The 12,500-nt window shown below is 43.2% G+C and overlaps 1 long non-coding RNA gene across 1 annotated transcript in view; it reads right to left on the bottom strand.

The window, feature by feature from the left end:
* Window positions 1–12,500, bottom strand: part of LOC125308044 — a 41,306-nt gene that overhangs the window by 1,080 nt on the left and 27,726 nt on the right. Inside the window, exon 2 of the long non-coding RNA XR_007195821.1 lies at window positions 9,319–9,365. This is a non-coding gene — a long non-coding RNA (uncharacterized LOC125308044). The remainder of the gene's footprint in view (window positions 1–9,318; window positions 9,366–12,500) is intronic.

The raw sequence follows: 12,500 nt of genomic DNA, 5'->3' as shown, positions 1-12,500 counted from the left end.
TTTACAAGGCTCTGGCAATCCCCAAAGAAAGCAATTTGATTTGAGTTGGAGGAGAAAGAGGGGAGAGAAAGAGGGAGTGAGAGACTGATGCAAATGGCAAAGGGGAGAAAGTGCTCAGGTGACTGTCTGGTCCCCTGCCGCAGTGTCTGAAAACCCAGACATCAGCCACTTCTCTTTCTGTGTGTGTGTGTGTGTGTGTGTGTGTGTTCACGTGCATGTGCATACATTTTCTATTAGCAAAGCTCCCTCTGTTCCCTTATCTTTCTCAGTAAGAAAGCTGCCAAATCCCTTATTGACAGCACATTCAATTACAAATGTGAGATAATGAGTTCTTTTCTTTTGCACTACATCAGGCATGCTGGCAGAGTCATCTGTCTAGATATTAAACAGATAGGCAGCTTTTGTTCCATTGGCCTTGATGGTTAAACACATGAAAGTACGCTGCCACAGATTAAACCCAAACATGTGGAAATGGAAACGGCTGTGCTATTGACCATGTTAGCATCGTTGTGCCTCTGTTTTAGAATGGTGCATTATATTACATGGATTATATACATTTCTATGCAATGCTATGATTCATCAGGTGATGCACAAGATGTGGAAATATTGCCCACAAGTTAAATTTCTACATTGATGTATTGGTATGAATAGAGATATGGAATTCTCTTTGTTGTACTACTTGATAAAACAAAGTGCTCTTTTTGTGATGAGAAGAAAATAAGAGGGATGCCACATGTAATTGTACAGGCATGTCTGCAACAGGCTTAGCACTTTCCACAGGTACTTCAAACCCTGGTCCCGTTTGTAACAGTAAACTGCAATCACAGGTCACCCTGAGTCGGTGGACGTGAGATCCAAGCCCAGTGCTGGATTAGCTGTCATTCTTTGCTTAGTGGCGAGCGTTGGGAGGCAGACCTGATAAGTTGCTCACATGGCATGCGTAGCCCACCATTGTCTCATCACTCACTCACTCACTCTGCTCTGCCTGGCTCTTTGGTATTCATGGAGGATGCCTATTGCTTTACTGTTGCTGGGGGCTTTGAGGAACAACCCACTATTAGCTGAAAACCACCACTGAGAGTGAAGATTAAAAATAAATAAATATCTACGTGCAATGCATAATGAGACAGTGTGAGACAGTGTGAGCCAATGGGGGTATTTTGTTGAGGCTGCATTTTATGCCACAGTTCCTTTTTTAGCACAGATAAAAAAAAACAATCAGTTTGGGACAGAAAAAAGACTCCAGAACAATCATATTTCAGTCAGCTCATCAATTCTTGAGATGAATTGTGTTTACTGAATGAATCCAGAAGCACAAATGCATGGGAACATACCCTCCCTTGAAGAGAGAAAAGAAATGTCAGGAAAGGAAATCAGGAAATATTCCAACTGTAATAGATGGAGCATGGACTTCAAAGTTGTTTAATTTCACAAAAGCAATATGAAGTTTAGAAAGCTCTGTCTCAAATGTTTGGACTCTTTTGATTAACAAACCTTTAGGCAAACATCTGGCTGACAGACCTGATTCATATTGGATGTTCTCGATGATCTAAAAATCTTGTTCATTTTAGAGCATTTCACAGTCTATTCCATTTCATTATAAGTATGTTGTACAGTTTAAATATAATATAAAAAATAACTTAACTTGTTTCCCACACAGGATTTACATATTTAAAATAAAACAATTTATTTTAATTAGTTAGCAATGGTCTCACAGCTAAGGAATTTCTGTTTGAAAAATACATAATATACTTGACCCAATGTGATCTGTAGAAAAAAGTCTTTTAACACAATGTGGGGGTATCAGATCAATTTCATTCAAGCAGCGTCAGAGAGGCTATAAGACCTCTTTATAAAATATACAAATATTTACTAATATGCCAGACCATGACTTCTCATTCTTGGCGCACATGAAACGTCAGACAGGAATAAAATTGGATTTGAATTTGAAAGAATAAATTCTGATTGCATAAAGGTTAACATTTAAATATTGATTAGGTTCTGCTCATAATTCACTAATTGTGTGCTAAAAGAAAAAGAGTCCAACGCTACTTTAATTACTATGCTGCTGACATTTCCTACAAAAGTATCTCTTCTGCATTCACAGTCTGGCAATACAACACTAATAGCAACCAGATGCCTTGGCAGCTAGCAAAGTCAATGTATTACATTCATATTACATTTGCTATAAATTCTTCTGTTGATACACTTTATAATGCATTCACCACGCTTGTGACAAGCCTAGAGGGCACTACTTGAATTGAAAAAAGGAATAGTATTTTCTATAAACATGTTCATTAGGTTTGTGTGTGTGCATGTGTGTATGTGTGTGTGTGTGTGTGTGTGTGTGTGTGTGTGTGTGTGTGACTTCTAAGAAGGGTATAGCTTACAGTATAATCACATTTAATATCTAATAGACTGATTGACTGATCTTTCAAAGTCAGAACTTTGTTTCTTTGTTCTTCCAAATACTATAATAGAATTCTCATTTTCCATTTTCCTTTCTTCCAAATGTTTAGTCCAGCTAAGAGTAGAATGTATCGTAAATGTCTCCTCTGAGTAACTCGGTGGACTCCACATTTGTGGAATAAAAAAAAAACTTCTGTGGGACATAGGGCCAATCTGCCGGGCCAAAACACAAGGAACGCAAAACAAGTCTCTCAACAACATCAGCCAAGCCACACACGCCCGTGCTGTTGATCTTAGGAGCTGAGCCGCCGACTCCTCTCTGCTCAGGGGGGCTGGATGTGTCCAGAGCTGCTTGTGCCCTCCACCCAGGTCCCAAGAGCCTGACCCGTGATCTTTTGTAGCCAACAACCTCACGAGTTAGGGTCTCAGGGAACGGGAGGAGTGCGGCTGCCGGCAGACGTCCAGACACACACACACATGCACACGCACACACACACACACACACACACACACACACACACACACACACACTCACACAAACGGTCCAATTCCTGCAGAACTGAACCGGCGACACATTCGAGACAAGACTAACTCGCCCTGCCCTGTCGAAGCGGCACAATGGAGATCAGCGGCTCGTGCTCCTTCTCCTGGAACCCACAGCAGTGCGGCTCGCCCAGTAGCCTGCGCTTGTGTCTGCCTGGCACAGGAGGATGCTGAAGCAGGATGCCTGTCTGCTTCACATGGGCCACGCATCGGCTCCGTCTCCCTGTCCCTGTCCTACCTCTCACCCTGTGCAGAGAGCAAGCGAGGGAGGGAGGGAGGGAGGGAGGGAGAAAGGTAGGGAGGGGAAAGAGAGCGAACGCAAGAGAAAGAGAGAAACAGAAGAGCAGCAAGTCTCTGGTTTCGTTTCCCTCCTTTCACTCAGAAACGGCCAAGGTAGCGTCCCGACTGATTCCGTGCCAGGCTGGGGCCAGACGCGGTGCGGAGTCCGGCGTGAGGTGGCTGATGTTGGTCCCGGCAGACAGAGCGGCTCAGTGGCCAGTCACAGAGAGCCAGAGAGCCCACATCGGAGATGCAGCGCTGCTTCAAATCACTGCGCACAATGATGCAAAAAAGAGAAAGGAACCCCAGAAAAAAAGAGAGCGTGGTAGGAGGGAGGGAAGAGGAAGGGAGACGGCATGGTGATGACAAGGCTTAATAGCGGAGTCTCGCACGACTTTTGATTTCTCTTCTCTTCTTTTCAAATGGCGCTAGAGAGGATGGAGTCTGGAGCAGAGACGGCATCTTGCTCGACTGTAATAAGGCTTTGTGTGCCTGGAGGAACAATCCAGCCCTCCCCACCACCCCCTCGCCCACAAGCCAGACAGTCATTCCTTCCTCTTTGTCCGCACTGCAAAATGCAGGTCATCAGTCCACATCTCTCACACACTTGCTGACCCACACCTCCCCCTAACGCCATCGGACCCCCCAGCACGCTGATGTTGGGATTGCAGAGGGCAGTGCTGTCCCTCCAACCCTAACACAATGATCAGTCTACACACTACAGGATTGGAAAAGCCATGTCGCTACGCAATTTTTATCTGATAATACACTACAGCAGTTAGCTCCCTGTGTTGTACTGCAGGCAAACCGGGTTGACGGTGAAAAAAGAAACTACTTAGACAATAATTCAACCAGACACATTTTGACTTAATTTTGCTGGAATGCACTACCATGAGGACTCCACCCCTTACACACCAAACTCCCCACCTCCCTCCTACTGACAACACAGACACGCCGACACGCCACACAGTGGGACAGAGTGAGTTGTCAATTCTAGGTGGATGAGACTGCTAGTATAGAGAATGCCATCTGCTTTTATTTGTCTCCTTAATACACATATCAGACGAGTGAAAACCCCCTGAGAAATCACCTACAACCAACCACTTGACAATTCACCAGTTTATTTGTACTCCTACTATTATATTTGTATTATTGAGCCCCCTCTGATGGAAAACAAGTCACTTGTCATCAGGCAAGAATATAAATGATATTGGTCCATCAGCCTCTCCCCCTCCGCACCCCTCCCCCCCCACATCACCATGTCCAGACCTCCTCAGGCCCTCCCTGCTCCCATGAGGGTGGTGGACTGAGGGGGTGAAAGGTGACGGAGGTTGAGGAAAGGGAGGAAAGAGGGATGCAAATGATTTGATAGAATCCCAGACCAGATGATAATCAGATGATAATCAGATGATAATCAGGACTTCGTCATTTACCTCCGACTATTCCAAAAGCCTACAACTCTGCAATCAGCCCAGCCGCCGCCATCGTTTACCACCATCAGTAGCCATCTTAGAGGGGAAGGAAGTGGCGGCCGCTGAACCAGAGGGAGACTGAGATGGAGGAGGAGGGATGGGGCGGGGCGGAGGCAAATTAAGGGAATGAGGGGGCAGGTGGGGTGAATGCAGGTGCTCCCTCATTCGCTCTCCGCCCGTGATTGGATTGCTGGTCACGTCCATCATCTTATCTCCATGGTAGCCAAACAGGGGAGTCTGGGGGTGGGGAGGGAGTTGGCGACACTGCGTCGCGCCAGAGACAGAAGTGCTGCCACTGACACAAACAATGACGGTAAGACATAAATGAGTGTAATAGACCAAATTGCCGAAAGCAAGAGAAGAAAGAATGATCCTACCGCGGAAGGGGGTAGTTCTGGCTAGCCACTTCCAAACTGGGTGCTGTGAGCGACCCAATGCTGCTGTAGTGAGCGGAGTTTCAGACAGTGGAAGACGGCACTGCGGCACCAGCCCTCCACTTTCCACTCCTCCCTAACCTCACCTCACTTTGCTGCTCTCTCTCTCTCTCTCTCTGTCTCTCTCTCTCTCTCTGTCCTTCTCTCAATCTCTCCGCACCTCTCTTTTCCTTTAGCTCTCTCTTTTTGTGTCCACACAGCTCCCACTGACCCTTCAACAATCAATGGTTTCGTCTCACGAGGAGAACAAAGCTCCTTTGCCTCACTTGACGGAAGGCAGGGATAGTCACATGTCACAGGAGCACAGCTTGACTGGATATCCTTTGTTTACTCCCATCCCCGACATTCTACACAAACAATGCAAAAGATTTAGTAGAGAGAAGGAAGGATGTGGAGCAATGATGAAAATGTAATATCAGTATGACAGAAGGCTGATGTGTATTTATTTAGCTGTGTAATTACATTGTAACAAAACTTGTAATTACTCATTGTTGAGCCGTACTAACTATTTCACAAATGCAATTCAGTTTTAAACATTACCAAATAATGTAAACAAGCTCAGCCCACAGTAAATCAATACATACAATACTCGTGAATGCATGTTCAAGTCCATCTGCTCTGTGCTGTGTTGTGTTGTGCAGTTTAATATATCTGAAACCCTTTCTGAGACGTTTATTTTGCGAAGCCAAATAAGGAGGAGTAATTTCTGCATGAGCTTGTGTTTCAAGTCCAAGTCCATTTGTGCTTGGGCGGCGAGAGGCTCGGGGAGCACAGGAATATTAAAGCAAATGAAATCAATAGAGGCCTTAAACTGGCGGCTGTAATCAATCAACTCTATTACCACCACCGCAGAGTATAGGCTCCAACTGTGATCCCCTTTCACCTCCACACATTTATATGCTGCTGCTTTTTTTCTTTTCTTTTATATATATATATATATATATATATATATATATGTAAATATTTGTCCTTGTTCTCCTTATATGTCATCAGTGTGCTTCAGGTACACAGCTGGAGTGAGTACAAGAAATTGGATAGGGACGGGACAGTATGAATTTCACCATATTTTCTCATCTAGAGTATGGTCCGCATGTTAGAAGAACATTTGTCAAACCCAGTGTGCCTATTAGCACTGACAACGAATCTACAAAAACAATGGACAAAGCTGAGTAGGTAAAGCTGAAATTAAGAAAAAAAATGAATTAAAATCTAATTTTGTTCCAGTGTCTCGCCTAGCCCCAAAATGAGCTTCTTAAGGCTCTGAATGTAGAAACTGCAGTGCAGATGATTAGAGCTCTACATATAATACCACTGGAGCACTTTTATAGGTCATTAGAAGCACCATCCAGACGGTGTCTGTGTGTGAGAGTATTAATAACCATCATGTTTTGTCACACCAGACAACGGTCAAGGGCCATTTTGTTGATGCTGGCCCGCCGTTCAATGTCATCGATTTCTCCAGGGGGTCAGAGGTCATGGCTGCATTGATTGGAGAAAGTGCTTGACACAGCGCAGGGAGGACCAGGTCCAGACAAATCAATGTCACCTCAGTCCAGCATGTATATATTATCGTTATTTATTGGGGATAAAACAGCATGCTGTTAGGCAGTTTGTTACTTTCTCTCCCCATAGCAAAGATAAAGCTGCAGGAAGTTGAAGGTATGCACCACTAGCAGGTCGTCTACATGTACCCTTTCCTCTATGTCCACTCTGGCCCGAGCTCACAGGGAATGTGTCAGGCTGCATGAGAGATGTGTCTGGGAGGGGTGAAGGTCAATGACGTCCACACAGCTTCGAGAAGATAAATGAGCTGATAAAGAACTGGACACAGTTTGAATGCGGTGGACCTTGCAGACAAATCCAGCAACATCCACAAAACTGACGGATAAGACTTGAATAGTGTCACAGATTAGATGTAACATAAAGTAGAGGTTCTATGATCGATTCTGACAGGGCAGTGAAAAATAAAATATCGTTATTGAATAATTCAATAAAATATGAAGTGTATCCAAATGAATAAAATGTATTGAACTTTATTCAATTGAAAAAGTCTGAAAAAGACTTTTATCCTAACAGAGAGCTAAAATAGCAACCGCCTCCATGAATACAACACAAAGCACCTTGTAGTATTGAAGCATTGAAGATTTTCAAACTTACAAAGAGAATGAACTTGACACTGCATGACCAAGTTAACAATACCAGAGCAGAGATTATAGAAGGGATGGAAATCCAAGTCATGCTACATCATACTATCTCTGAGAACTCAATGGGGGCCTTTAATCGTTCAGCTTGCTTGTAAGAATCCAACACCATGACACAGTTCTAACACCTCCTGCTAAGCCCCAGTATCCATAGTCCTATGCCAAAGAGGAAAACTATGCAAACACATAACAATTTCTTAAAAAGGCTCATGTTAAATTCAAAGACTAAATCTACCATGGTCTTACCAGATTAGCCAGAGAAGCTACACAACATCTCTCCACAGCAGCTGACCCTGCATCAGTTCTCTCCCTGGTCTATTGTGACCAATGTGTGTGAATCTGGACATCCAGCTCAGGGACAGATCTGTTCTAGAGTCAGCAACTACTTCGCATTCTTTTGATACAATCCTCTACTGACTCCGACAAACTAAAACGAAGACAGAGAGTCATATGTATGGATTCAGTTGCTGAAGTGGTACTCCTAGTGTCTCCCCTGAAGGAGCCCAGGTATATTCACGTGGAATGGACTTTTCAAGTGCCCTTTTCTTTGCCAATGATTGCCTGCTCTGCCTGCGGATGGCACGTCCCTGTATCGGGGTCAAGGCCAATGAGAGACTAATGCCTGTAGGGTGTATGCTGTGTTTAATTGATCCTTGGGGTTGATTCATTTAAGCCATTACTTGGGTTGAGGGTTGTGTGTTTTGTGGTGTGAATGAGATGGTAATTGGACAGCACCTCAATCAGAAGCTGGCTCAGAACACGAGAATGCCCCTCGTCCTAATTAACAGCGTTAATGAATTGATTAGATGCAAACAGTGTGTGCAGTGTGTGCCTTGAGAAAACTGGACCCACAGACTCCTGACAAAGAGCTAGAGGACCTCTGTAGGCATCCTGTTTGGTTGTGATCATGTCTGGAGCTGACAAATGAAACAACCCTTGAATATGTTGTACTTATGCACTTCATTTGCATCCCATGTTTACATAACAGTAATTCCTGGGACCAAATTGTATTACTTAGGGGTTAGTGTTCATTTCAGTAAAAAGAACACAAAAGAAAAAAATGTGAACTTGACTAAACTGAACCCCAAGGCCGAAATCCTTTTGAATTCCCAGTTGTATTGATTAGCTGAGATCTTATCCTGGTTTGACCGTTGCTGGATGAGTTAGGTGAGTTCCAGGGAAAGCTAGAAGGTTGTACAGTTAACTCCCAGGGTGTAATTCTAAACCATACAACCTACTACCTCAACCCGGATACACACAATTTCTCATTAAGATTGTGGTTTGTCTTGCTGTTGAAATATAATAAATACAAATGAAACGGTTTCATTAGAACTCTGCTTGTCTCATTACATTTGAAGTAACAACCGGGCCACATTTCCATTCAATGGGTTTTCAAATATGTGAGGTTTTGCAAAAGAAATACAGCCAAAAGTCTAAACCCTGCATCACTCAGTCCCACTGGAATCGCATCAATGAGAAATGACAAAAGCAAACACATCCACAAAACATCTGGCTCAATGGGTTGAGATGGTATCTGCTCTACGAGCAGAAGAATTCCTTGACCCATACTCTTCACTTAAATGCCTCTTAAAACAGTGTTCCTGAGAGATGCTGGAAAATCCTCCCTAATACTCTTACAAATATGCCAAAAACAGACTCACTCATGACTCTGCCTAGATGATATCACATTACCTGGAAAACTGCAAAGGTTTGAATGAATTAGCGGTGGCCTGACAGAATCAGAGGAGCTTTCATTGCCATCAAGGATGTATGACACACCACAGAGACAGAGACCCAGAGACACGAGCTTGTGCTGTGGAAATTACCACAAGTTCGGATCTACGGGTTTATGACAAGTGGCTCATCCATGACGTTGGCAGGACTAGCAAAAAAACTACACCGCAGTGCTTCTGCTTCAGTTGAAACACACTCTTCTACTGGTCCAAGCATTGTCTTAGAAGTAAAGAGAAAACACCTTACCTAGAAATGTCTTGTCGCTTTTGGTTTCATGTATGGACTTGATAGAACTGGAATGATAAAAAGAAAACAAACAGCACAATCAATCAAGTGAATAATGTTAAACAGTACAGTGCCAAACACATGCACAAGTCATATTTTCTGTTTTTTTTTTTTTTGAAAAGGCACAATAGCTTGTTGTGCCATAGTTACATGTATGCAATCTGGTCACGCTTCCAAAAGTACAGTTAGACCCCATCCATCTTTTTAAGTAAAGAAAGTTCAAAGGAGACCATTCACTGAGCACTACTGAAAGGTAAAAAAGATACACAATAGATAAATGAAGCACATAAATTACAATAGATAACAGATGCACAGGTCCATAGTTGAACGAGAGAGTTCAGTTTCTCTTTCTTTCTCTCTATGAGTAGTATCATACAACATGCAGCCACAAGGTCACATGCATGCCCCCACAAGAGCTCTCCAGAAGACCCCAGGCCTGCCTTCAGCTTGCTTGGCATGGTGAAAAGAAGTAAAATAATTAATTAAATCAAGCAAGCATAGCACCTCAGGTGGCTGGGGGTCGTACGTTATGGGAGCCATGGAAACGTCCATCTGGCCGGCCGCCTGTTTCCCCTGGCCATCAGGACAGATGAAATTGCACTGGCTAATGTGGTGATGATCAGGAATGCCTACTGTATCCAAAGTAAATACGATGCTCATGTTGCATGCCTCCACTTGCCTCGGAGACAGAGCTCCCTTTCATGTAGGGGTCATCAGGGGCAGGCTGAGCACATACTCCGAGAGCAGCTGACCCTTACCCAGCGTGGGTCTCAACCAGACCAAGGGCTATCAGCAAAACTGCTCTCTCTCTCTCTCTCTCTCTCTCTCTCCATCTCTTTCTGTTTTGGAATTGGTGTGCTCCTTAGGGGGGCATTGTAAAAGTAAAATTGTCCTCACACAATGCAGCAATGCCAGTAATGCACCAAGGATCTTTGGGCGAGGACAAATTTGAACACTTGCAGTGAGGGCCGAATGGAGAGGCATTGGGCATTGCTGAAATATTTGTCGGGCTCTCTCTCCCTCTGAGTACTCACTTCCATTAACTCTAATGACCAGCAAATTGTGACTGAAGTCATGCCAGATTTCTGAGAGCATAGCCAGGCTAAGGTTAAATGTTTGCCCGAGGGAGCCTCAGACATTCCAGAAGGGACTGGGCAGCGTACAGAGGTAAATCAGGAGATGGATCAGTGGTTTTGCTTACAAAACCCACAAAGCATATCTCAGCTCCACATATCAGCTTATGTTTGTGCATGCCGCACATATACATAAGAAGGTGAATGGGTGGTCACGTCATACAACGTATTCATTACCAAACTAGAAATGACTTATTATCCTCATCAGTAATCATGACAAACACTGGCAGTAAAAACACACGAGAAAAAAAATCAACATGCTTCTAAAGGAATGAAAACAGCTGTCGTGGTAATAAGGGTGCACTATTTCAGTCAATCAAAACAAGTGTCAGTAGAAGCTTGAGATCTACAGGTTGGGCTGAATGAGTCAGACTTCATCATTACAGATACATCCACACATTACGTGCTTTAGCTTCAGAATACTAATGCTGGGCTTCATAAACTCTTAGCAGCTGCAGTTCAAACTGACAGTTTTGGAGGGATTGTTTACATTTTTGAACCTTCATAGGTCCATTTTTAAGAAAAAATAGAGCAAAAATGTGCACGTCAAAGTAAGCTGCTTGTTTTGGCTCATAAATGTTAAATGTCTGACAAAAGCTCAGATATACCTGTGTCTGTTTACCTCAGCGAATGTAAAGAAACTGTAGAAAATTACAGTTTTTCACAGTCAGTTTTTGCAGAAAACCACCATCCTGTAGTTACTAGTGTAGTGTAGTGTCAGATAACAGGAGTGGCTAGTCTGTCAGCTAGCTCAAATGTTCAAGTATATGGAATTATAGGACTGCCATAACACCACAAAGTTGTTTTAGAAATACCCTAATTTTTTAATTTTACAAATACAAAATATTTCAAATAAAAATTATACTTGCAAATAAATAAAGGACAGGTCCCAGAACATTAAAGAAAAATGGAAATAATTAAAAGATAATTTGCATGTCTCGTCGATTTTACAAATGCACCTAATTTTTTCTACAACTACACAGCAACCGCATTATTTGTGAATCATGGCTATTGGCACTATTATTCCATTTGCCCAAGTTGCAAATGTAAAGGCTTGTAAAACAAATGCACTAAAACAGGTCATGCTACAGCTTGGTAAAAAGGTGTCATATTATTGACTCTCTAAAATGTAAGTCTGCCTCAGTTCATCTGATAAAAAAACAGATGTAGTCTAAACATGTTCACAGCAATTTCCAGGTAAATTCTAAACAAGAGTCACCTGCAACTTTGCGATCAAGAAAGCCAGGCTTTGACTTGGTATGTGTTAGTCAACAGTCAAGAAAACAACCTCCGTCATATTTTTGGTTCTGGATTTTTTTTTCTGAAGCCTTTACCGAGACTGAATTATGGGATATTCAGACAGTGCCAGCTAGTCGACCATATCAGCAGCAGAGAGCCAAACTTTTCATGCTGCGTCACCATTTGACATGAGGGGGCTTTTGACAGACGGCAAAGCTGAGGCGAACCATGTAAACAGTCTCCTCACATTTCACACACATGTGATAGTCAACAGAAACTCAATCATACAGTAAATGTACACAGAGCTGAGACACCACAACACACAGAGCCAGCGGAGGATAGAGAGAGAGAAAATCAGATTACAGCATGACTATGGATGTGTATTGTTTACATGTAAAAAAGCACCGACAGGACAGTTCCCATAACTCAAGCTGAATGGACAGGAACAAACAGTAGAGGTTGGGGTGGGGGTTCAATGTGTTTGTCTGTCTGCATATGTGTTTGTGTGTATTTACAAGGGAGTGAGAATAAGACACTCAAATACATAGGTGAGGGAGGGAGACAATGTGAAAGAGAGAGAGAGAGAGAGAGAGAGAGAGAGAGAGAGAGAAAGAGAGAGAGAGAGAGAGCAGCAGTACTCACGTGCCACTTGGCCACAAGGCAGCATTACATGCATGGGGGAGTCAGTCGGTTCATAGCAATTACTCAAACATATGACAGAACTCATGACTCACGCACAGGGCTGCATTTTGCCCTGCCAAAATAAGACTC

Source organism: Alosa alosa, chromosome 15 (assembly GCF_017589495.1).
Source record: "Alosa alosa isolate M-15738 ecotype Scorff River chromosome 15, AALO_Geno_1.1, whole genome shotgun sequence".
Classification (NCBI taxonomy): Eukaryota; Metazoa; Chordata; class Actinopteri; order Clupeiformes; family Clupeidae; genus Alosa; species Alosa alosa.
This window is presented reverse-complemented; position numbering and strand designations above follow the sequence as displayed.